Raw genomic sequence first — 25,562 nt, forward strand, 5'->3', positions numbered from 1 at the left:
AAAGAACTATTTTTTTGAAAATGAGCAAAGAATATGGTTAGAGAAGACAGAATATGAGATATATAAAATAAAACACCCCTCGTTCGCTTTTGCTTGTCACAATAGCAGAGATAAAACGTTCTGCTAATGGTGAGGGAATGGGAAAAAAGTCATTCTCCTAAACCGCCGATGAAAGTGTTAGTTGGTTCAATTTTTTTCTAGTGGGAATATTCTCCAGTGACTACGCATTGCAAAATGTTTTTAAAATACATCTTTTGAACCACAAATTTCTCTTCTAGGAATTTATACCAGAAATCAACCAAAGAAACTTACAAAGATGTATGTATAAAGAAGCTCATCACAAGGTTCTTTCATAATGGTAAAAATTTTCGGAAAACAAAACTTTTTTCAAAGTAGGATGCTTACGTGTTTTTGGCTACTATGTAGCTAGTAATAATATTCATGTCAGGCAAACTAGTCTCTAAGGGAAAAGCATCACTAGAGATTAAAAAACAAAATAAAGAAACAGACTCACTACATCTAGATAATGTTGAAGTCACCATGAAATGTCAACAATGGAGATGGGCAGAAATAATAAGAAGGTAGGAAACGAACCAGGGAAATAGAGTCTAAGACCTGGGAGTAGAGACTTTAATGAAAAGGGTAGCTGGCAGCATCATATGCTAAAGAGGGGCCAAGATAATGAGGAAGGGGAAGAATCCATTAGATTTTATATCTGAGGCATAATTGACAACTTTGATAAAATAATCTTAGGAGAGGGCTCAGGATAGAAGCCTGTGGGGACTCGAGGTGTAAGTCTGAATCAGGGAAACACTAGCTCTAGTTGCTTTGGGGCTGGGAGACAAACCAGGAGATTGTGGGAAAATACAGGCAATAAACTAAGAAAATCTGCACTAAGGCTGCGGCAGTGATAGTGGGAGAGCATGGATTGTCAAGTATTGAGGCGCATATCTGAGGTGGGAACAAAGGGATTCGTTAAGTGACTAGATTGTAGGGCTTAAGGCTGGAAGGAGCCAAGGAGAGAGACAAGCTGAACGTGTCTTTGAGGTGTCTATCTAGTTGAGAAATGGGAATAGATGACACATTAAACAGAGTCTTGAATACATGAGGGAGAATGGTTTGGGGGGAAATACAATGAATTCCATTTTGGATATGGGATGTATGAGATGACTGATGTGTAATATTCTATTAGAAATATCTAGAAGGCACTTGGATTTACAGATCTTGAACTTATGAGAAAGATAGAGATGAAAATATAGAATTGTGATTTATCTACACACAGAAAGATAAATTCATATGACTAAAATAGTGTAGTAACAGTATTTAAGAAAATCCTTAGAGCTAAAATAGAGGAGAATACAGCAGAAAGGCTGAAAAACCCAGGCATGAAACATGATGGTAAAGGAGCCAGGGAGGAAGATACAATGCAGAAAATAAAGAATCCAATTCCTTATGAAAGAGATGCTTCTGTTCTTATACACATAAAAGCCTGAAAATCTTCTGTCTTCTTTCAAACCAGGATGGAAATAGTTGCAAGGAAAGTGGAAAAATTCTGGCTGGAAAGTCCTCCTACAGATCCAAAGTCCACAGCTATAAATGAACCACAAGATAGGGCCAGTCGTGCATTTTGTAAACAAGAAGAAACAGTTCTCAGACAAAAAAAAACCCTTGCATTTGGCTCTAAAATTAACATTCATGAGTTTGATAAATTAACTTTTTTTTCTAGTCCAGTCTATCTGGCTTTCTCTGCTTTTGTATGTTGCCTCTGAGTAGAGCATTCCATTAAGTGTCTTCTATATCCCACTTCACCTATGCTACCTCTCTTGAGCCCTCAGGTCATCTCTCCTCTGCTCTTTATAAAAATAGATTGGAACATGATTTTTTGGTTATGCTCCTCTAATGGAAGAAACTGGTTTGGCTGAACTAGACACCAGATCCATTTTGATGGGCTTATATTCTTTTGCTTGGGCTGCCATAACAAAATACCATAGACTGGATGGCTTAATATCAGAAATTTATTTTCTCACTGTTCTGGGGGCTAGAAGTCGTGATCAAGGTCCAGCCAAGTTGGGTTCCGATGAGAACTCTCTTCCTGGCTTAAAGACAGCTGACTTCTAGCTGTGTCCTCACGTGGCTTTTCCTCTGTGTCATATGAAAGGAAGAGTGGGGCTGGGGGCAAGAGCTCTTTGGTGTCTCTTCATAGAAGGACACTAATCCCATTAGATTGGGGCTCCACCCTTATGACCTCACCTAATTTACTTACCTCCTAAAAATTCTATCTCCAAATATTACATTGGGGGTTAGGGCTTCAATATATAAATTGGACAGGGGAGCAGGGTGGGCACAATGCCATCCACACCAGGGCTTATTTTGCTGAGATAATTCAAAAGGCAGAATATTCCAGAGCCAAATGGCTGTGGGTTTTGAGTACCTGTTTAAGCTGTTAAAAGAGGTCTAGAGAATCTCATGAGAACTGAAGATTGTTGGTTGAGTTTTCTTTTCTTGATATTCAAGAGAGTTGGTCTCTGTAAACACTCTAAAATTGTAATACCTAATTTTTTTTTAGTTGATGTAAAAAAATATTTATTATTTACTGATATAAGTAATTAACTTGTAAATTTATGTAAGGCTGACCGTCTCTCCATCATGGTGAGCTCTAAATAATAACATGGAACCATGATAAGGAATATTTACATGGAACGGATGCAAGAGTAACAGCTTAAACTATAAAATCATTTGAAAATTGGGCATATCAGAGTGTGGAGGATTATTTCGACAGGCTCTTGGAGTCTGTGGCTCATCTCCAGAGAAGATCCCAGAGAATCATATAATAACTCTCTGGACACCCTGTCATTGGGAAGGTGGAAGCCATTGGATTGTGGTGGGAGGTTCAGTAGGAGAGCTGATATTGGCCACAGCCATAGCCCTGGCCTTGCTGCTTGAATTTTGTCCCAATCGCACCATTTGGCATTAGTGATTAACCCCAAGAAGAAGGGAAAGGGCACAAAAAGCTGGAAGGAGGAAACAATAAAAGGTACTTGCCTCTAAGAGTACTAAAGAGGCTGAAAGCACACAGCTTCCCTGTTTGCACTTCAACAGTAAAGATGAAACAACCGCGGGAAGAGGATTTTTCTCTTGCCTCCATGCAGCAGCTATAGGAGAACGTCCAGTGAGATTATACCAGTGTTGCTGAAGTCATGAGAAAAATAGGAATGTACCCATAGCCAGCATTGTCAGGCAGTGGCAGAGGCCAGGAACAATGAGGGGCGGCAACTAAGGGAGGCCCACAGAGTCCCTGGGAAGACTCAAGCAAGATCTCAGGGGTGCTTGGAGCCAAAGAGAAGAATTAATATAGCTGAGCTCTTCATTGTTTCCCCAGTGGGCTGTATGCCTACAACTACTGCTAATATGGCACAGAGTGTTCAATTTCCTTAAGGTGGCAAGGGCAGGGATATAAGGAATGCAGTTGCCTTGTGTCTGCGTAGCTGCGTGCAATGTTGGTGCTATGGAGGCGCATAAGTCTCTAGAAGGCAGGCTACATCAGTTTAACTGTCCATCCACAGGGCCTAAAAAGTACACCACCCAGCCGCAGCAGGAAGATTAGGGAGCAACTCTTTGATGGCCTGAGCTAATCAATGGTGGCAAGGCTGTGACTCTTGAAGGCCGCAGAAAGAGAGAAGGGTGTCATCAGCAGCTGAGGCATGAAAAGGTCTTGCTATTCATATGAATGCAATCATCTAACACAAGTCACTCCCCCTACACACACACACACACACACACACACACACACACATACATGCAAAGTCGTGCCCTTCTTCTTTTAACTGCATCTTTCACCTACCCACTCACCCCACGCCAACACGTACACAAACTGTGGTTGTAAGCCATCTTTGTTCTTTTAAGGTTGATTTTCACTTCAGCCTTACTTCACTCGGAAGTTGATATTAGGGTGAGGAGAAATCCTCACACATATGGAGAAGGGTCAAGGAAGGAGGAAGTTGGGTCACACGATGATGCACCCCAGTCCTAACACTTCATCCCCACCCTCTCTCACCACCAACAGAAGAATATACTTTTTGCAGATGAAACCTCGATAAAAACTTCCAAGCCAGGATTCAATTTGCTTTCCAGTGTGGGAAAATGAGTGAACTCCTGTGGGTTCTTCCTGAGCATGAGGGGAAAAATACAATAGAAAATAAACATGTAGACGCTCTCAGGGCACCCGTCTAAAAATGTCATGATTGGAGCCCAGCCTGAAAGCTGCATCAGCTGCTTTACCTCAACTTTTTGCCCTTTTCCCAACATGCACATATTTATAACCTGGGTTTCCCAAACAGATTACTCTGTATTTCCGCCATCTGGTTTATGGATTTTTTTCTAAACATGCTACAGGCTGCCAAACGGTAAAGCTAGTAAGATTCTTGTTGGAGAGAAAGCAGCTCTGGCAGAGTGTTGTAAAATAACATCACATTAGCTACTTGGAAGCAGTAGCAGAGCTCCAGAGATTCGAGAACTCTGGAAGACTTTGAGAGGGTTTAATGAGGATGCTACCAGACCACTTATGTTTTTTGGCAGAATATTAAAATATTCTCTTCTATACGGATAGGGAGAATCTTACCAAAGAGTAAAAGGTGAAATGTTGTTTTAATTTTGCCATCTTTTTATGACTGTGTCTCCACTGTAGAAAAATGGTGTGGTGGATGGACCTAGAGATGATCATACTAAGTGAAGTAAGTCAGAAAGAGCAAAGACAAATATCATATGATATCACTTATATGTGAATCTAAAAAAAGGTACAAATGAACTTATTTACAAAACAGAAACAGACTCATAGACATAGAAAACAAACTTATGGTTACCAAAGGGGAAAGGTGGTAGGGGGAGGGATGAATGAGGAATATGGGATTAACAGATACACACCACTATATATAAAATAAATAATCAACAAGGGCCTACTGTAGAGCACAGGGAACTCTACTTGGTATTCTGTAATAACCTATATGGGAAAAGAATCTGAAAAAGAATATTTATGTATATATTTATGTTTATATATACATCTGAATCACTTTGCTGTACACTTGAAACTAACACAACATGGTAAATCAACTATACTTCAATAAAAAAAAATAAATTATTTAAAAAAAAAGAAAAAAAAGAGAAATGGTGTGGCTTCATTTATGCAGAGACCCAGCTATTGCGTTTTTTGCTTCCATTTCTGCCATGAAATAGCATCCAGACAATGTTAAAACAGGCCTCCCTTGTTCAATGGAAGGTCCCATAAAGTTCATGTCACAGCAGCATTTTTGTTAAGTGAATCCTATTACACTGTTCAATTCCATTATAAATGTCAGAGCTTCAGTCTACGGGAAAGCAGCTGGCCCTGAGTAGAATGAAATCACAGGTCAGAATGTGAAAAATATCCTCAAAACACTTATTTAAAGGAACAAATCATATCGGTTGGAAGGTATTATCATTCAAGATATGTTTAAAAGTATTCTGCACTCAAATAATAACATAAGAAATAAAAATACAAGGGTGAGAAATTCTGGCAGCTTTCTCATCTTCTTCAATCTGACTTCTACATTTCAACTAGTGTTAAGAAAGAAATTCCTAATGATCAGAACATTTGGCTAAGGATGTTTTATTTTGTTTTAAGCCACTTTAATTACCTGAAAATTTCTAAATTGATATCCTAGGTCTTTTTTTTTTTTTTTTTTGCAGGGGGTGGTGATGAGGTAGAGTACATTTTTTCCAGACTTTTATGTTAATCTCTCTAAATATCTTTATCTGTATCCTTATACTAGGGCAACAAAGAGGACAGTGTAAAATACAATACCCAAAGTGTGCATTTCTTGTTTCCCTGATGAGTTCTGCTCTAGTGTGTGCAGAAACAGGTGTTGTTTAGCAAATGGCTTTGTGGCTTTGACAAGGCAATGGTTGTTTGTAGATTTTGTGATTGTTTGGGACTTAACGTCAGAGTTGTTTCATTTAGCGGATAATGTTTTTCTCACTTGGGGCTGTTAGCATATCAAGTGCTATTTTTTGAGTTTAGAAAAATTTTGAACACTGACTAGATAGATGTATTCATTCACTCATCTATTCATTCACTTACTTTTTTAATATATATTTATTGGAGTATAATCGCTTCACAATACTGTGTTAGTTTCTGTTGTACAACAAAGAGAATCAGCCATATGTATACATATGTCCCCATATCTCCTCCCTCTTGAGCCTCCCTCCCATCCTCCCTATCCCACCTCTCTAGGTCATCACAAAGCACCAAGCTGATCTCCCTGTGCTATGCGGCTGCTTCCCACTAGCTATTTTACATTCAGTAGTGTATATATGTCAATGCTACTCTCACTTCGCCCCAGCTTCCCCTTCCCACCTCATGTCCTCAAGTCCATTCTCTATGTCTACAATCCCACTACTGGGCATATACCCTGAGAAAACCATAATTCAAAAAGAGACATGTACCACAATGTTCATTGCAGCACTATTTACAATAGCCAGGACCCAGAACCAACCTAAACGTCCAACGACAGATGAATGGATAAAGAAGATGTGACACATATATACAATGGAATATCACTTATTTCTTAATACAAGATCAGATACAAGATGACTTCCCTAAAGATGCCCATAGTGCCAGAAAAGATTGAGTGTCTCTAAAATGTTGAGCACAGTATGTATAACCTGTCATTTAATCACCACTCTTAAAAATATAGGAATTATTCTCCCCATTGTAGAAACGTGTAAACTGAGGTTCAGAAGGGGCATGTAATTTGCCCAAGGTTATACTAGTATTAAGTGACAGAGTCCAGATTTCAACCTGGGGTTCTCTGACGTAAAACCCCAATGCAACTTCCACTACAACACCCTGCTGTTTAAGAATTGTTAGCAGTTTAAGAATGAGATCATCAAATTATAATGATGAAACGGGACTCCTGAGTTTTGCAACCATAACTGTATGCTGTTCCCAGAATGAAGATGTTTTAATTCAAGAATTCCTTAAGTTTAGAGGTCTAGGAGGCAACTGCTCTATAAAGGAGAGGAATACCGGGACTATTTAAAATAAATTTCCAGCCCTTAGCAGCCTTTTTTTTTTTTTTATAAATTTATTTATTTATTTTTGGCTGTGTTGGCTCTTCGTTTCTGTGCGAGGGCTTTCTCTAGTTGCAGTGAGCGGGGGCCACTCTTCATCGCGGTGCGCGGGCCTCTCACTATCAAGGCCTCTCTTGCTGCAGAGCACAGGCTCCAGACGCGCAGGCTCAGTGATTGTGGCTCAAGGGCCCAGTTGCTCCGCGGCATGTGGGATCTTCCCAGACCAGGGCTCGAACCCGTGTCCCCTGCATTGGCAGGCAGATTCTCAACCACTGCGCCACCAGAGAAGCCCCCTTAGCAGTCTTTTGATAACATATTTACTGACAGTTGGAGATCCTCCTGACATTAGTTTTATGGGATAAAATCTACCATCCCCCCAGCTGTAGGAGCTGCAGGTCAAGTTCACCGAGGGAGAGCGCGTGCTCACGGAGCTAGCCGACAAGGTCTCCAAGCTGCAGGTCGAGATGGACAATGTGACGGGTCTTCTCACGCAGTCAGACAGCAAGTCCAGCAAGCTCACCAAGGACTTCTCCGCTCTGGAGTCCCAGCTGCATGACACGCAGGAGCTCCTGCAGGAGGATAACCGGCAGAAGCTGAGTCTGGGCACCAAGCTGAAGCAGATGAGGGATGAGAAGAACTCCTTAAAAGAGCAGCTGGAGGAGGAGGAGGAGGAGGAGGCCAAGCGGAACCTCGAGAAGCAGATCGCCACCCTGCACGCCCAGGTCACCGACATGAGGAGGAAGATGGAAGGCGGCGTGGGGTGCCTGGAGACAGCCAAGGAGGCCGAGAGGAAGCTCCAGAAGGACCTGGAGGGGCTGAGCCAGCGCTACGAGGAGAAGGTGGCCGCCTACGACCAGCTGGAGAAGACCAAGACGCGGCTGCAGCAGGAGCTGGACGACCTGCTCGTGGACCTGGACCACCAGCGGCAGAGCGTCTCCAACCTGGAGAAGAAGCGGAAGAAGTTCCACCCCCTCCTGGCCGAGGACAAGACCATCTCCGCCAAGTACGCACAGGAGCGCGACCGGGCGGAGGCGGAGGCCCGGGAGAAGGAGACCAAGGCGCTGCCTCTGGCCCGGGCTCTGGAGGAGGCCATGGGGCAGGAGGCGGAGCTGGAGCGGCTCAAGCAGTTCCGCACGGAGATGGAGGGCCTCATGAGCTCCCAGGACGACGTCGGCCAGAGCGTCCACGAGCTAGAGACGTCTAAGCGGGCCCCGGAGCGGCAGGTGGAGGAGATGAAGACCAGCTCGGGAGCTGGAGGACGAGCTGCAGGCCGCCGAGGATGCCGAGCTGCGGCTGGAGGTGAGCCTGCAGGCCACGAAGGCCCAGTTCGAGCGGGACCTGCAGGGCCGCGACGAGCAGAGCGAGGAGAAGAAGCAGGAGCTGGTCAGACAGGCGCGGGAGATGGAAGCCTAGCTGGAGGATGGAGGAAGCAGCGCTCTATGGCCGTGGCCGCTCGGAAGAAGCTGGAGATGGACCTGAAGGACCTGGAGGCCCACATAGACTCGGCCAACAAGAACCGGGACGAAGCCATCAAACGAACCGGGACGAAGCTGCAGGCCCAGATGAAGGACTGCCTGGGGGAGCTGGAGGACACTGGCGCCTCCCGCGAGGAGATCCTGGCGCAGGCCAAGGAGAACGAGAAACTGAAGAGCACGGAGGCCGAGACGATCCAGCTGCAGGAGGAGCTGGCAGCTGCCGAGCGTGCCAAGTGCCAGGCCCAGCAGGAGCGGGGCCAGCTGGCTGACGAGAGGGCCAACAGCAGCGGCAAAGGTGCCCTGGCGTTGGAGGAGAAGCGGCGCCTGGAGACCTGCATCGCGCAGCCGGAGGAGGAGCTGGCGGAGGGGGCAGGGCAGCACGGAGCTGGGGAACGACAGGCTGAAGAAGGCGAACCTGCAGAGCGACCAGATCAACACCCATCTGAACGAGAACGCGGCAGCAGCAGGAGAGCCAGAATAAGGAGCTCAAGGGCAAGCTGCAGGAGATGGAGGGCCCCGTCAAGTCCAAGTCCAAGGCCTCCATCGCCGCCCTCGAGGCCAAGATCGCACGGCTGGAGGAGCAGCTGGACAACGAGCCCAAGGAGCGCCAGGCGGCCTGCAAGCAGGTGCGTCGGGCCGAGAAGGAGCTGGAGGATGCGGCGCTGCGGGTGGACGATTAGCGGGGGAACGCGGAGCAGCACGGGGACCGGGCGGACAAGGCGCCCGCGCGTCTGAAGCAGCTCAAGCGGCAGCGGGAGGAGGCCCAGCGCGCTAACGCCTCCCGCCGGAAACCGCAGCGCGAGCTGGAGGATGCCACGGAGACCTTGGGCGCCAGGAACCGCGAGGTCAGCTCCCTCAAGAGCCAGCTCAGGCGTGGGGACCTGCCGTGCCCCGCCGAATGGCCCGGAAAGGGGCCGGCGACCGCTCGGACGAGGAGGTGGACGGCAGAGCCCATGGGGCTGAGGCCAGAGCTGCGGAATAATCACCTCTTCTCCTGCTGCCCGAGACGGACGACAACGACGACTCCGCCTCCCCTTCCCAGCCTCCGCAGCACCCCTTCCTCCCTCCGGGGACTGCTGTGGCTGTGACCCCACCTCGTCCCCCCCGGGCCAGGGGACCTCTGGCCTCACCTCCCCGCCCATCCCCCCAGGCCTCCTTGAAGGGTTTTCCGGCTTCCTCTGCTGCAGCCCTTCCTGCCCCCCTCCCACCCTCGCCCCCGAATCTGATACCAAAGAGTCAAGAGTCCTGGGCCCTGGCCCAGGAACAGAGCCGCCCACAGGATCGCCCCACCTCCCTTGCCACAAAGCACAAGGTGGTGACGTGAGGAGGGCAGGCCTCCGGGGATGGGCAAGAGAGTTTTCTACAAATCTGGTTTTCTTCAGACTAAGGAGTTTTGCTAGCCCGATGCCCCAGAAGAGTTGTCACCTTCCCCCGCCTCCGCCACCCTCTCGCTTCTTTGCTGTTGGCAATCACACGCCGTGACCTCACACCCTCTGCCCCAGCGGCACCCCACTCCCGTGGGCTCTGGGTGGTCCAGCGTGAGCAGGCCCAGGGGGTCCACCTCTGTGCAGGGCACAGGATGCTGGCTGGGGAGGGAGGGGCGTTCCTCCCCACCCCTGCCGGGCGGCGCCACTGTCACCTTCCTGATTCTGAAATGTCTCAAGTGCAGTGATGACCCCTTTCCCTCCTTTGCAGAGGGCAGCCCGCCCCTGCTGCAACAGGACTGTCTTCTCAGCCTGTTGGGCTGAGAAGACAGGGCCCAGGGGCCAAGCTGGAGAGGCCAGCGGTGGCCTCTCCCAACACTCTCGGGGACCAAATATATTTAATGGTTAAGGGGCTTGTCCCGAGTCTGACAGCCAGAGCAGTGGAAAGGGCCAGGTGATCTCAAACCTACTCCAGGACTGGGGCCCGAGGGTAGTTGATCTGCACCGTTGACTCAGTATAATTCAAGACTCTGCCATCTGCACAGATATTTTTAAAAGAAAAAAAAAAGTTGTCTTTTCTCCCTCTAACTGTAATAAATGGTAAAATTCCAAGTCTTTATCCCTGCCTTTCCTTTGTAACCATGTCTAGAAGAGAGTAGCTTGTCCTACACTGGTCTACACTGGTGGCTGAATTTCCCTGTATTCCTAACTGTTTTGTATATGCTGCATTTAGACTTACTTATGGCAAAGAAGGCTTTTTTTTTTTTTTTTTTAAGGAAACAAACTCTCAAGAAATCATGAAGATATATAAAAGCTACATATGCCTAAAAGGCTCTGAATTCAGGTCCCAGTTGCTGTTACAGAGGCGTGAACAGAACTCCCACCCCGCCCTTTTTTTATATAATGAAAGTGCCTTAGTATGGTTGCAGCCGTCACCACTACAGTGAGCTGGTTTACAGATGTTTTCCACTAAGCATCGCGATACAGAGAACCTTGTGCTATGGAAAAAAAAAAAAAAAATCTACCATCCTGGGATCCATCATGTTGCTGTCATCTGCACAAATTTGGAGAGGAAGGGGAAGATGGGAGGGAGGTGACCAGGCTAAAATCTCCTTGGGGACAGTCTCAGAATGCAGGAGAGGTAGGGAGTGGGAAGGAAACATTTCAAGGGGTTCTCTTGCTTCTCCTTTTTTCTCGCTTGGGACCAATTTTAGCCCCCAGGTTTTAGAGGAGAGAGAAGAGAGAAATTCAGCAGGGAGAGAGAAAGAGAAGGAAGGAGTATAGGTGAAAAAACAGGGTAGGGAAACTCACAAGAAAGGTTATCTATGCACTCAGAACTACCAAAATGAAATAAAGCCCTCAAAAACGTCAGGAGTATGATATCATATTTTTTCAATGAATTTCAGAGTCCTGGATGGGGGAAATTTCCTCCTTAATATGAGTACATAAAGAACGGAGGCACTCCGGTGGGTCAGCATGCTATAGTTGAAGTGGCCTCTGTGGTCATTGAAATCAACACAGCATTCAAATACAGTTTTATGGTGTACTGACATCAACATTTTAAAAATATATATATTTTAAAAACCTTGTATTGAAATGTCAATATATTTGACATATAACATTGAATAAATTTAAGATGTACAACATGTTAATTTGATACATTTATATATTATAATATGATTGCCATTGTAGGGATAACTAGCTTCTCTATCACATTAGGTAATTATCCTTCATTTTTAGTGGTTGGAATAATGAAGTTCTAGTCTCTTAGCAAGTTTGATGTTTGTAATACAATACTGTTGTCTATGTTCACAATACTGTGCATTAGATCTCTAGGGCTTATTTACCACTGCTTGTAAGTTTCTACCCTTAAACAACATCTCCATTATTCCCCACCCTCCATCCCCTGGTAGCCACCATTTTACCCTCTGTTTTCACAAGTTTGGCTTTTTTAAGTTCTACATATACGTGATATCATGCAGTACTTGTCTATCTCTGTCTGACTGACATCAACTCTTTTAGCTTACAAAACTCTGGTTGAATCCTCAGGGGGCTACCTTAGAGGGTACCTCAAGTCTCTGATTGGGTCTGTGGTCTCTAACGTACATAAAGGGACCCAGGTAAGTTGCTTTATTTTGGAAATCCATCCCACCTTCTCACTCATTCTCAGACATGGAACCTAATTTGAACTCTGTTCTACTGCGGAAAGGCGAAGTGAGCTAAGCAGAGGATTTGTGAGACCTTTCATAAGCAAACTTAGTAAACATTCAGCAAACCATGAGAGAGTGGATTTCCAGAAATATTGCACCTGCATCTCTTACGATGATGAACATTGTTCTGAAGGAGAGTGAATTGATGAGTTCATTTTAGGTTGGGGGTGAGGGAGCATTCAGAGGTAAACTGTGGAGACAGTTACTGGTTTGCACATGAGGCTTATGAGAGAAGGACGCCGACGGCTAGTGAGGAGATGAGAAGACCGAAGGTCAATTTATTATTTCCTGTAAATGATGGGTGATCATCATGAAGATACTGTTTTTCTGTTTTAGTTCAATTAAAGCAGTCTTCAGTATTGTGTCAATAAATATTGGAGGACAGTTCTAGTTACCAACAGAGAGAGAAGTGTGTCAATCACTTTCTTCTCTGTCTTTTCCTCTCTTCTTTATCTTTTTTTCCAGTTTTATTGAGAAATAATTGACATACTACACTGTACAAGTTCAAGGTTACAGCATAATGATTCGACTTACATATATTGTGACATGATTGCCACAATAAGCTTAGTTAACATGCATCATCTTGCATAGATACAAAAACAAAAAGTAGAAAAAAAAAATTCCCATGCTGAGTGACGAGTAATCTTAGGATTTATTCTCTTAATGACTGTTGTATATATCATACTGCAGTGTTAACTATAGTCATCAAGGTCTACATTACATCCCAGTACCTAATTATCTTATAACTGGAATTTTGTACCATTTGACTACCTTCTTATGAATCTCAACTTTATGCCAAAATGAATACTGAATTCAGAGAAGCCCTAGGAGGGAACCGGTAGGCACTGAGAAGCAAGATGTAGGATAACTCTAGGAAAAGTTTCTGTAGAGAAAATGACATTTATCACTGAGACAGGGAGAGCCACCATTCACCAAGATGCACATTCTTCTCTTCTTTCTAAGCACATAGCCACAGCCATGTTCGCTGTCCTCCCTTGCAGCTAGGTTCACCGTGGGACAGAGTCCTAGGCAATGCCATGCGAGGGGAAGTGATAGAAACCATTTTCAGGCAGAGTTTGTTGAAATCTTCTGCACATGCTTCTCCAAGCTCTTCCGGGTGACTAGGATGAAATAGACCACAGACGCTTCAGAGAACTTGTGTTGAAAATGTTAGAGCCTCAATCAGCCTTGGTTGTTGAACCACCAAGTGGTTCCACGGTTGGAGGAACATCACCGTCATGAACAAAGAACATCTGCCTTGTCTGTTATGTGAGCAAGAAAGAATCTTCTAGTGTATCTCAGTTGTTCTACACTTCGGGTTCTGTTTGTTTCAGCAGCTGTTTCCCTGATAGTCACTAAACACAACTTCATAGGAGAATATATGTGTAATTTAATTTTATAATTTAAAAACGAACAAACTGTTAAAAACCACTCTGCAGGTATCTAACATTTCTTTCCTGTGTCTGGACTTGCTGAGAGGAGGCCTTGCAAAGGGGAACGGGATGGGTGCTCACAGTTTTCCAGGTTCCCATAACACCACAATTCCAAGATCCCATGACAGTTGGGGGCCAGAACATGAATTGTTTAGATTTCTAAAATGGATCTGGAAATTTTATGTTTTCCCAGTTGGGGAAATTCTCTTGATTTATGATCACCATGTTTATATGTACTAAATCATACTGAAGTGTATTAAATATTTTGTTTTTTAATTTTGGTTGAGCAGGGTACTGGTCATCCAAATGAATGACTGTTCACGAGTGGCATAAATTCCAAGAGGCATTTACAGTGGGTGTGCATTATTTGAATGGCAGAGGCAGACTGATGGTCTCTGGATCCCACGTGAGCATCAGGCATTCAGCAACAACTCAGCAGGATCACTCTCCAACCATAAACTTGAGTTGTTACGATTGTTGGTAACAGTTGTACTTTAAAGCATGAAGAAGGGTTGTTTTAAAATTATGATCCATGTGGTTCCCTGATCACTATTTTTAAAGGCCTTTATGCTTCTACGATGTCATGGTTAGAGCCAATGCATGCCCGTGTAACTGACGGAAACGCTTCAATGCCACATTAATATCTATCTGCAGGACCATCAGAGTAAATTCATTTATTATTTGAATATCTTAGCTGTCACCTGGTTAAAAATAACTGTTTACTATTCTTTTTGAAAAATGTTATTCCAAGGTTGCTGTTATATTGTTTTCACACAAACGAGAAGCCCTCTACCCTCAACCATTTATCGATTTTATTCTACTCTCAGGACAGTGTTATGTACCAGAAATGTGGGGAAGAAAGAAGAGATGTGTAACATGGGTTCTACAGTCTTAAGAGGGACACACTTAACATAAGAAACATTTGTGAACAGAGGTAGAATTTCATATTAGATTTGCTCAAGAGGGCCTTGAGCATGGATCTGAATCATGTCCCTGGTATCTTCTAGCTGTATAACACTGAACAAATTATTTAATCTGTAGGGGCTCAGTTTTTCCATATGCAAGACAGTTATGCTACTGCCTTCAAACACTGTAGGTCAGAGGAAGGAGTAGAGCATCTCATATGGTCCTAACACCATCCTGGGAGAACAAGAAAATGGCTTACAGCTATCAGCCAATTCATCCAGCAGTAGATGAGGGGGGTCTTCACAGACAAGGGAAGGCTTAAAAAGCAGAAAATTATTAAGGACGACTCAAAAGAGGCAAGAAATAAGGACTCTAAACCTACAAGTGTAGGTGAGGGCCAACCAGGTCTAAGTAAGTAGGATTAAGAAACCAGAAGTGTGGCGATTTGAACATGATTCTGTACCATGTTCTGCATCTGCTGGAGCATCTTATATACGCGTTATGTCTCACCTCTGGCTTAGGAGGACACTCATAAATCTGCCACTGATCTCCAGTTCTTGTGAATTGAGTTACACTTTTCAGATCACTAGATTTCACAAAACACTTCCTGTCACTCGATTGACTTATGTGTTTATTGTATACCATCTCCCCCTCCCCAGGACGGTAAGCTCCAAGAGAACAGGAACATATTGTTTTACCACTGATCATTTTTTTCACTGATAAATCCTTAGTCCTGAGACCTGGAAAAGAATAGGCACTTGATATACATTTTAAATAAATGACCGAATTAAATAAATAACTGGGCATCCATTATGGGCAAATCACAATGTTTTGGTCTGAGGCACCTACAAAAGATGCTTAAGGCAGGTCCCTGCCATCAAGAGATGGGCTCTGTTGGGTCAAAGCCAATTATGCAATGTTTTTGCTTGCAACTGACTTAGGGATGGGCTGAATTAAGGCAATATTGGCCAGTAAAACAAATGAATTTGTCTTCCAGAAGTTTTGAGGGAAAACATTCTGGACTCTTGAGAGAAATCCAAGTCCCTCTCTCTCTCTCTCATCTGTCTCTCTCTCTCTTCCCCCCTCCACTCCTTTTCCCCACCTTAACTCTTGATGACCACAGTCATCTTGAGACCACAAGACAAGACGAGCAGCACAGGAAGCAGAGTAGAGCTGAAAGAGTGGAGAGAAATGAAGGTGGTAGGCCCGTCACTTGATACTCCACCCAATTTTGGACTCTCAGTTTTGTGAGTCCTTGAACATCCTTATCGCATAAGCCACTGGGAGCTGGCTTTTGTTACTTCAGCCAAAGCATCACAACTGATACCACCTGTTACAATTTCTTCCAGAGAATTGAGTAAAAAAATATATGTGGTCAACAAGAACCTGCCAAGTAGTCTCGCAAATAATCTTTCAAAATACTCTATGCCAAGAAGCATCATCTAAGGCTTCCTCAGATACAGGAAGACAGTAAGAAAGCCCAGTTTGATGGAATTAAGACTAGAACTTAAATCTTGCTGCTTTTGCTAAGAGAAAAAATAAAAAAGAACTATTGTACAGAAAAGGGAGTAGGAGTGTCTTGTATCCTTTGAGACTCTTAGTAACTGATGTGCACATGGTAGTACAATATTTTCATCTATACCCACTTATCAGTTTTGTTTTTAAGAGGTGCTGTAATGGGTAGTGATATAGGCTGACCTGGTCACTCAACATCATCTTGGTTTTCCTGGACTCTTGGCCATTCTGCAGCTCTGTCCACTCTCAGGTAGAAAAGAGCGCAGCAAAGAGATGAGATACAAACGGATCACTTCCAGTTCCAGTTGTTAACATGGCTAAAAGGTGTGAGAGAGAAATTTAAAACTATTGACCACTGGGAAATATTTCAAATTTAAATAATGTATATACTCCTCCCATCCCCCATACTCAGTCCAGCACTCTCTACACCCTTCCCTGCTTATTTTCTCCATAGCATTTATTGTCTCGACAGAATACATATTGTAGTTACTTAGTTGTTATTGTTTATATCCTCCCACTAAATTGTAGGCTCCACGAAGGCAGGGATTGCTGTTATCTAGTTCACTGCTAATTGCCAGCATCTATGAGAGTACCTACTACATAATAACTAACTAATCAGTATTCGTTGAAAGAATGAATGGACTTTTCATTTGCACGAGTATAAAACAATTGACATATTTTATAAACTCAGTTTGAAATTACAAATGCAAGCTTGAAAAGACTTGCTCTGGTGTCTTCTTTTAGCTAACAAACAATTTTTAAACATGAAGTGACTTCTTTTAAAACTCAGATCCACGCAAAACATATTTAACTCAGGGAAGAGTATGTTAAGGAAAATGCAGATTCACTCCATCAGGGAGCAAGGAGAGAATGTGAAGACTTTTGGAGTACTGACTTGCTTTACATATCTGAAAATTACAAGGATATATTGTTTTCCTATGCACTTTTAACTAGACATGAACCATCCTCTATTGAGACTAGGATTACATATATATTAATTTTGAAAGTGCTGCAGTAAAAAAAAGTCAGTGTTTTCAAACTTTTCCCTGGAAGAAATACGAGACAGAAATATCCCAACTCTTAGGGTAATTCATGGTAATTTTTGCTCCTCTTTGCCAGGTGGTTCTTTCTTTGCCTGGCAAGTTTGCGCTGCCTTCCCTGGGCTGCAGCAACTTCCTTGGTTTCTCACCTCTCTGTTCCCCTTGCTTCTGCCTCCTCCCTCCCCTATTCTTTGAGAAGACATTGTGGTCCAGTAATCTGCAAAACGTTAACAAGTGCTGAACGAGTGTGGAATTCATATGATCCCTTGGGTCCATTTGTTCCCCTAGAGTTAAATATACAGTTTCTTTCAACAAGTACCATCCACTTCTTGTTCGAGGACGAGATGCTTGTGAGTAAAACTCACTTGTGCATGGCTCACCGTCAAAGATGGGCTTGTTAAATAGGTCATCAGAGGGCTTCCAGCTCTTGGTTGCTGGAGTACCATATTTCCTAAACAGAAGCAGGTAGTCAACCAGGATGTTTATTCACTGAAGGTCAGGCTTTTGTATTATAAAACTTCGAGCAGATGTGATAAGCAGTAAATTGCAGATCTATCACTTTTTTTTTTCACCCCACAAAGTGCGGGTGTATGAAATCAGCAGAATCCTGCCTCTCTGTGATTTATAACCCACCTTTGACCACGTCTTATCAGGTTCCCACAAGCCCCTTTCTGAGGCAGCTTGTGTCTGAATGACAATAGACAAACCAACACCATTATGCACCCAAATCTCTCTCTGCATTCTAGACACCAAGATTACATCTGGAGTATTGATTTATTGCTGCTTTTCCCCCACCCCACCCCAGGAACCAGTTTGTTCAGCCTGAACAAGATCTACTATTATTAAACAGAGTCAACAACTCTATGTGAACTTGGGAAAGAAATTATCATTGGCTCTCACCTTTCTAGCAACCCGGGCATATAAGGAAAAGCTTGCATTTATTTATTTATTTTTTCTTATAAATGTATTTATTTTGTTTATTTTTCTTTTTGGCTGCGTTGGGTTTTCTTTGCTGTGTGCGGACTTTCTCTAGTTGCGGCGAGCAGGGACTACTGTTCATTGCGGTGCGCGGGCTTCTCGTTGCAGTAGCTTCTCTTGTTGCAGAGCACTGGCTCTAGATGCGCAGGCTTCGTTAGTGGTGGCTCGTGGGCTCTAGAGCGCAGGCTCAGTAGTTGTGGCGCACGGGCTTAGTTGCTCCGCGGCATGTGGGATCTTCCCGGACCAGGGCTCGAACCCATGTCCCCTGCATTAGCAGATGGATTCTTAACCACTGCGTCACCAGGGAAACCCAAAAGCTTTCATTTAAATATTTAGACTGTTTGTTTGCCTCTGCTTTTCTCTTTTTTAAGTATGCAAAATAAGATAAAACAGGCCTTGGGAAGAAGGGTACATTTGTCCTTTCTCAGATGTTGAAACACAATGTGCTTTCTTTTATGAACTGTCCTGAAATGATTACAAATCCCTGCTTTGGTGTGTACTTCCGAAACACCTACTGTATCTGTAGCAATGAGGTTTTATGACAGCTTTAACATTTTCTGCAAAATATATATGTTCTACCAGTAGATCATTTGGGGGAGCGATATAAATTTTACAGCACATCACAGTTTATATCACTTACAAACGCCTGATGTAGGATTCACATTAAGCGAGCCCCACATCCACGCACAGTTTTCTATTCTTCAGGGTATTTATGTTTGCCAGGCAAAAGGGCCTTTCAACGCTTTTCTCTTTACAAATGATCATTCCTCCTCCCTCGTCACCTCTCAGTTTAACATCAATGGATCTGACTATTTGTCTATGGGAGATTCACCCCCATTCTCATCAATTTACATAGCAGACAATCTCTGCATTACCTCTGCTCTCTAACTCCCACAGAGAAGGTGGGTGGCCCTTCTGGGGTTTCTAGAATCTCTGAAGATCTGAGTGAGCTAAATGAAAACCAAAGAAGAAAATCTTTTTTATAAGGCTCTTACTTTCTGAACCCCCAGTTGGTTCCTATGGTCTGACATATGCTAGAGAACTTAAAAGTGGCCCCGGAACTGAATACTTTCAACCATAACTGCCTTAAGAGGTCTGGGCCCATTATTGCTAAACCTGTGGGAAAATTCTGGGGCCACGATCCCAAGGATTTAGACACATTGAAATTAGGAAAGAGGAGAATCAAATTCAGGTTCAAAGTTGAAGCCAGTCCTTTTGTTGCGGTTCTTACCAGAATGCCATTTTTGGAAAATTTTCTGCCACCTTTGTTCATTGGGTCAGGAACTGGCTGTCTTTAATATTTCTCATTTATATGAGGCCCATTCTTGGTGCTTGAATACCTGGAAGTTTCTCATGTAGGTATTTCATCATAATGGATGAAGAAAAGTATTTGTGTTTAGAGGCATAGTGGGCATATAGAGTTTGTCTGTTTCACTGGGAAATTATATTCCCCCCCTCCCAACTTCCGCATCCACTCAAAAAAAAAAAAAATCTTGTTTAGTCCACTTGGTTTGAGTAGGAGTGGACTTAGAACTTCAACTCAAGGTGGTAGATTTGCGACCCAGGCCCAGCCAATTAGAAAGATTCTTTTTGTGTCTATGGGATCATGAGCTACATGAATGATACAGGCTCAGGGTTACCAGAGGTCATCATGGAGCCACACGGAGAAAACCTGTCTGAGACTGAAACGAAGCAGATGCAAACAGAGCCCAGAGTTGGAAACAAAGTTCTAAGACCTCAACTGCTCTGCCTACAGTCTCCTTCACCTCTTGGACTATTCATTTAGGTCAGTCAGTAAATCCTCCCTTTCAACTTAAGCCAATGCAAAGGGAAGGGTAAACAACAGCACATAAGGAGTCTGTTCAGATAAACCACATTATACGTTGGGTACTTCACAGTCTATGTTTTTCACACAACAAACAAGGTCATTTGTCTTTTTATGTCCTGTACTATGGTCATTCATAATTTATGACATTGTTTGGAACAAGAAGTTGATAAGTATAGGGTTCTATTAAAGCAAAGAGTTGCTCCATCCTGGTGTCAATTTCTATTATAGTTGGCCCAAGGGACCAGTCTGGACAAGGAGGACAGACCAGACGTAACTGGACTTCATCCCCAAGCAGTAGGGAGCCAAAATAAGTGTTTGAGCAAAGGAGTGACAATTACAGATTTGCTTTCCAAGAAGCTAAAACTGGCAGCTGTGTAAAAAGGGAAGACAGTGGGGAGAGATTTGTAGAAGGCATAGCTTTTAAGCCAAGTAGAGAGTAGCTGAGGCAGTGTCAGCAAAAGGGGAAAAGAGAGAGTGAGTTTGGGGAAAGTTTCTGAGGCTGATGGGCAGGACTCAGTGATTGAATACATGGGTGTAGGAATGGAGGTGTCAGAATTCTAGTAAAGAGACAGGTAGATAGTGATGATGTTACTGATCTTAAGGAGGAAAGGAAGCATTATTGAACAGGTAGAAGGAAGAAGAGGTGTTAGTTTTCCATGGTAATTAATTTCCATGGTAATTTAGCTTTGGTTGTAGTTTTACTGCCTTCAGGATAATCAGATGAGTTTGGAAGTGTAGAGTGATATTAAGGCTGAAAACATTAGTGGTAGGAGATTTCTATATCTGATGGCAGTAGAGTCATGAAAATGAATGCATTTCTTCATAGAAAACAAACACATGGAGCTAAGGGAGAGAGAAAACCAGGCCCACAGGGACCACCACCATTCAGGGGCAGATTCAGTCGAAGGAGCCAGGGAAGGAGACTGGGCAGAAGCCATCAGACGTGAGGCAGGAGAGACAGGTCCTCAGGGCTTAATGTGGAGGACATTTTCACAGAGGAGAGTAGTCTACATTCGCTTAATTTACAAAAGTCATGGACATCCCTGGACTTCTCAATTTACTTACAAATGAGGTGAAAACATCATTTACTTGAGAGCTCAGATGGGAAATGGCGTTGCCATAGCACTGGCTTTTGTTGAGAGGAAATGTCCCTTCCCAGTGATAGCAGTAAAAGTGAGAGTTTATTCAACATCAGCTGAAGAAATCTTATGTCTTTCCAATTTTAGAATGTTCTTTTTCCTTCCCATGCAAATGTGATTCACCCTCTGGATCATGCTGTATTTCTGATCACCCAATACCTCTTTTTTCCCCTCGTATCCATATATATGTCCTTTCTGAACAACTAATACTACTGTATATTAATGCTGACACTCTTTACATGCTGGGAACTGTTCCAAGCACATTATACAATTATTATACATATTAATTATTATATTATTGATTATTATATATTAATTATATAATATATAATAATTATATGTTTATTAATTTACTTAATCAACCCCAAAACTCTGTGACATAGATACTATTATAGTATATGAGAGCACTGAGATACTGAGATGTTAAGTAACTTTCCCAAGTTCATACAACTCGAAAGTGCCAGAGCCAGGATTTGAACCTGGGCTATATGGCTTTATTATACATGGATCACATATCTGTGTTCTGTTTTGTGGATGTGCATGTGTGTATGTCTTTGTGTTTTGTTGTTGTTTGGTTGTGTTATTTAGTGACTTTCCAAATAGCTTGCAAACCTTTTGATGGCAGTGCCAAGATCTTATACTTATTTGAATTTTTCTTGGAATTTAGTAATAATAGCTCATGCTTACTAAGCACTTACTAGGTTCCCAGCTCTTGCTAAGTACGTGTACTATTGGTCCTTGAACAACGAGGGGGTTGGGGGGGCCGACCCTTTGCATTGTTGAAAATACTCGTATAACTTTTACTGGGCTCTCTGTGTATACCTGGTTCCTCGGCATCCAAGGTTCTGCCACATCCGTGGAATCAACCAACCACAGGTCATGTAGGATAGGACTGTAGTATTTACTATTGAAAAAAAAATCCACAAATAATTGGACCCTTGCAGTTCACCTGTGTTGTTCAAGCATCCACTGTATTTCATTTATTCAGTCAACTCAATGACATGGATGAGGTTATTATTATTTTTTAATTTACAGATGGGGAATTTGAAGCTTGAGATTAAATAACTTGCTTAAGGTCACACAGTAGGTGCGGCAACTAGGGTTTCAACGCACATGAACACTAACCTCTAGATGATATTCATTCACATACACTTGCTTATATGAGTAAGTTCAATAAATAGAGGACTTACTGATTGTCTGTAATTATGCATGAGACTGCAGGGGTGGAAATTCACTGTCTTTATGCAGTCCTGCTTGCTGGCTATGTCCTATTTCCTGTCTATTTTCCACCTGATGGGGAACCTCTAAGCAGGGCTATCGTCAGGTGTTAGATTCAAAATTATATGGGGATCTCAATTATCCAAACAAATCAGAGCTCAGAAGTGTTCAGTTTGACTAATAAAGTTTGAAGATTAAAAAAAAAGGAACAATGAGTGAAATTTTCAATTTCAGCATGTCAGAGCATACAAGGTAAAGGAAATTGGCTTCAGGGAGTCATTTGAATAATGGGACAGTTCAAATAAAGGCTGTTCAGATTACTGAGTTTGCACTGTACTTAATCTACCATACAGAGAGCAGCCCTCCAGAGCATTTGCTTCGGCACTAGGCAACTCTCTCAAGATTCAGCTCAGCCATGCTCCCCTCTCCAGCTCGTCATCAGCCCTTGGAAAGTCTTGGATTTTTTAAAAATCACTTTTCAGTGAGGAAATTCCTTGAGCTATTATATTATTTTTATAACATGTTAAATTGTACAATAGCCAAAAATAAATTCCTTCCAGCTGATCTCCTTCTCTAGGTTGGGACCATATTGTCACCTTCTTTCAACAGCAATCCTAGGAACGGTAACAGCAGGACTAATGGAAAGTTTGGCTTCCAAGTCCTCTCTCAAAGCCTTAGTATCCCATTGGGTATTTTGCCTGGAGCACAGTCCAGACATTTGACCTGACCCAGGTCTATCAAGGGAGGTTCATCAAGAGGAGAGAGGGGAAAGAAGTGCTCTGGCTTTCCTGCTGAGGAAATCTAGGATTTGATTTATTCCTGTCCGGTACTGCCCCACCTCCAGGGAATGTCATATACCACACTCAGGGCAGCAGGAGAGGGAGTTTGATCAGTCCTCACTTGAAGAACCATGTTGATTATTCAGACACTCTTCTAGTAGAAGATCATTTGTCAGGATGACATGTCTGACTGTCCTGTGAATGCTCCAGCTGCAGGATCTGAATAGTCCCCCCCATCAACCATCACCCAAATAAAATGGAATGGCTGAAACCTAGGAGAAGAAGAACAAACCCTGAAAAAGAGGGAAGAGAGAAAGGAAAAAAAGCTCTAGGAGGAGCCAAGGAGACAGAGGATGGCAGGTGAGCAGGGAAGGTCCAAAGAAAAGGGAATTGTTCTTTGCTCATCCCAGCAATATTGGCTACTTGGGGCTTCTTAGGTCATAGAACCAACCCACATACACTGAGGAGTAGAAGGGGCCAGTTGAAGTGGACTCATTTTCATTCCTTCATCTCTACCCTGCTTATTGTAGATTCTATGGCTTGGAAGACATGAAGAAGGAAAGGGAAGGGAAAGGCAGGGAAGGGGATGGAAGGGAAGGGAAGGGGAGGGGAGGGGAGGGAAAGGAAAGAAAAGGAAAGAATGATTTGACCCTGGAGTTTGCTCTGCACAAAGATAAAATGCATTTTTCTTTCCCCTTTCATTTAGAGAGATTATTCAACATTTGTTCTAAGATATTCAAAGCCTTTAAAGAAAAAATGTAATTCAAAAGCTTCTCCTGATTGTTTGCGTTACTAGAAGTGGGATTTTGAGCAGAGACTGCTCTTGAATTTAGGAAACATGTCGATGACCCTTTTAGTTAGGAAGGACTGTGCATGAGTAGAAACTGGAGAATTGCCTCTGAAGAGCCCGGGAGAAAGAGGGTGGGGCACTTGGGTCTTGAAGAAGTGTGAAAAGATGGATAGAAAGTTGAGCAGTCTCACCTGCGCAGTGTGTCAGCCAGCTGGTTCCTAAGCGAAACGGCCAGCCATGGAAAAAGAATCGATTAACTTCAGGAATAGTGATGTTTATTGTTGCCCTACGTGCCACAAAACAAGCTTCCTCTGTTATCCTCATTCCCTTATTGACAATGTGTTTCTTACAATGGACCGTGCTAGTGACAGTGAGAGGAGTTAGTGGGTGTGAAGTGCTCACTCCTGGGAGTGACAAGAAAGAGAATTGTGGCTTCCACACATCACACCTGCTTTGAGGTTAGCAAGGTGCCAGCAGCATCACTTTGAGGGAAGCAGTAGTCCTGCATTTCCAGGGGGTACCCAGCAGTCAGATTCACTGAAACCCAAGGTAACCTGGCTGGGACCATTGGGAGGCAGTGAGAACAGAGTGGCAGGACCTGTGTGAACTGACTCTATGAGGAGAGGCAAGATAAACTCCCCTTTCCCTAAACATAAAGGCAGATGGAAGGATGGAATAGGGGATCAGTAGGCTAGATCCTGCTAATATGTGGCTTTGGACAAAGCAGATGGCAGATAATTGAGTTATAATTCATCCAATAAGTGTTTATTGAGCACCTGTTACATGACAGGCACTGTGCCAGGTGCTGGGATATAAAATCTAATTACACAGACAGTATCCTCAAGAAGTGTACATCTAGAAAAAAGACATGCACATGGGTTGACAGTTACCCAACAGTGAGATGAATAGAATGATAGCTGGAACACTGATAACAGCCATCACTTCTCTGCTGTTTACTCTGCACTTGGCATTGAGCCAAGTGCTTTTCATGCTCTACAACATTTACCCTTCCCAAGGACTCAATGTGGAAAATCTTAGTAGACCCATCTTACTGATGAGGACATTGAGACTTAGATCATCTTTTTTTCCATCCAAGTTCATAATGCTTATATATTTCCTAATTAGGGTGTGAAACCTCAGGTCTAATCCCAGAGCTTGTCCTCTTCATAGGGTACTGTCTGGGGGATGGGCAGAAGCAACAGTCAGTCCTGAAGGCTTTACAGCAAGAGATGAGATAATATTGGATTTGATATTAAAATATGAGTAATAGCTTCATAAAAGATGTTGGGGGTGGGAGTGGTGGTAGTGTGTGTGTATGCAAGTTGCAAGCAGAAGGAGAGACGTGTGCTGCTTCATGGAGATGTGGACCGCCATACCATGCTGACAGCGCTTAGGTTTGGTTACAGTATAAGGATGAAGGTGGGTGTGGGGTGGGAGAGGAAGAGGGGAACCATGGTACATGGACCTAGACAGGTCAGTGGGTTCTAATCATGGAGGGCATGGTATGCCAAGTCAAGGAGTGTGAAATATAAAGGTTTGAAATCCATGGACATGTCTTAAGGAGTAGGATGATCTCATCCAATTTTGGAGGCATGGGTCACATGGGGATGGAAGTGTGTGGGGAGGAAGAGTGAGGGAGTCTAGTTAGAAAGGTGATGGTCCTATTGGTTTGACCCACTTCGTCACACCCAAGAAATGAGATAGAAGGCAATTTAAGAGAAAG

Source organism: Balaenoptera borealis (assembly GCF_965194805.1).
Source record: "Balaenoptera borealis genome assembly, chromosome: 15".
Lineage (NCBI taxonomy): Eukaryota > Metazoa > Chordata > Mammalia > Artiodactyla > Balaenopteridae > Balaenoptera > Balaenoptera borealis.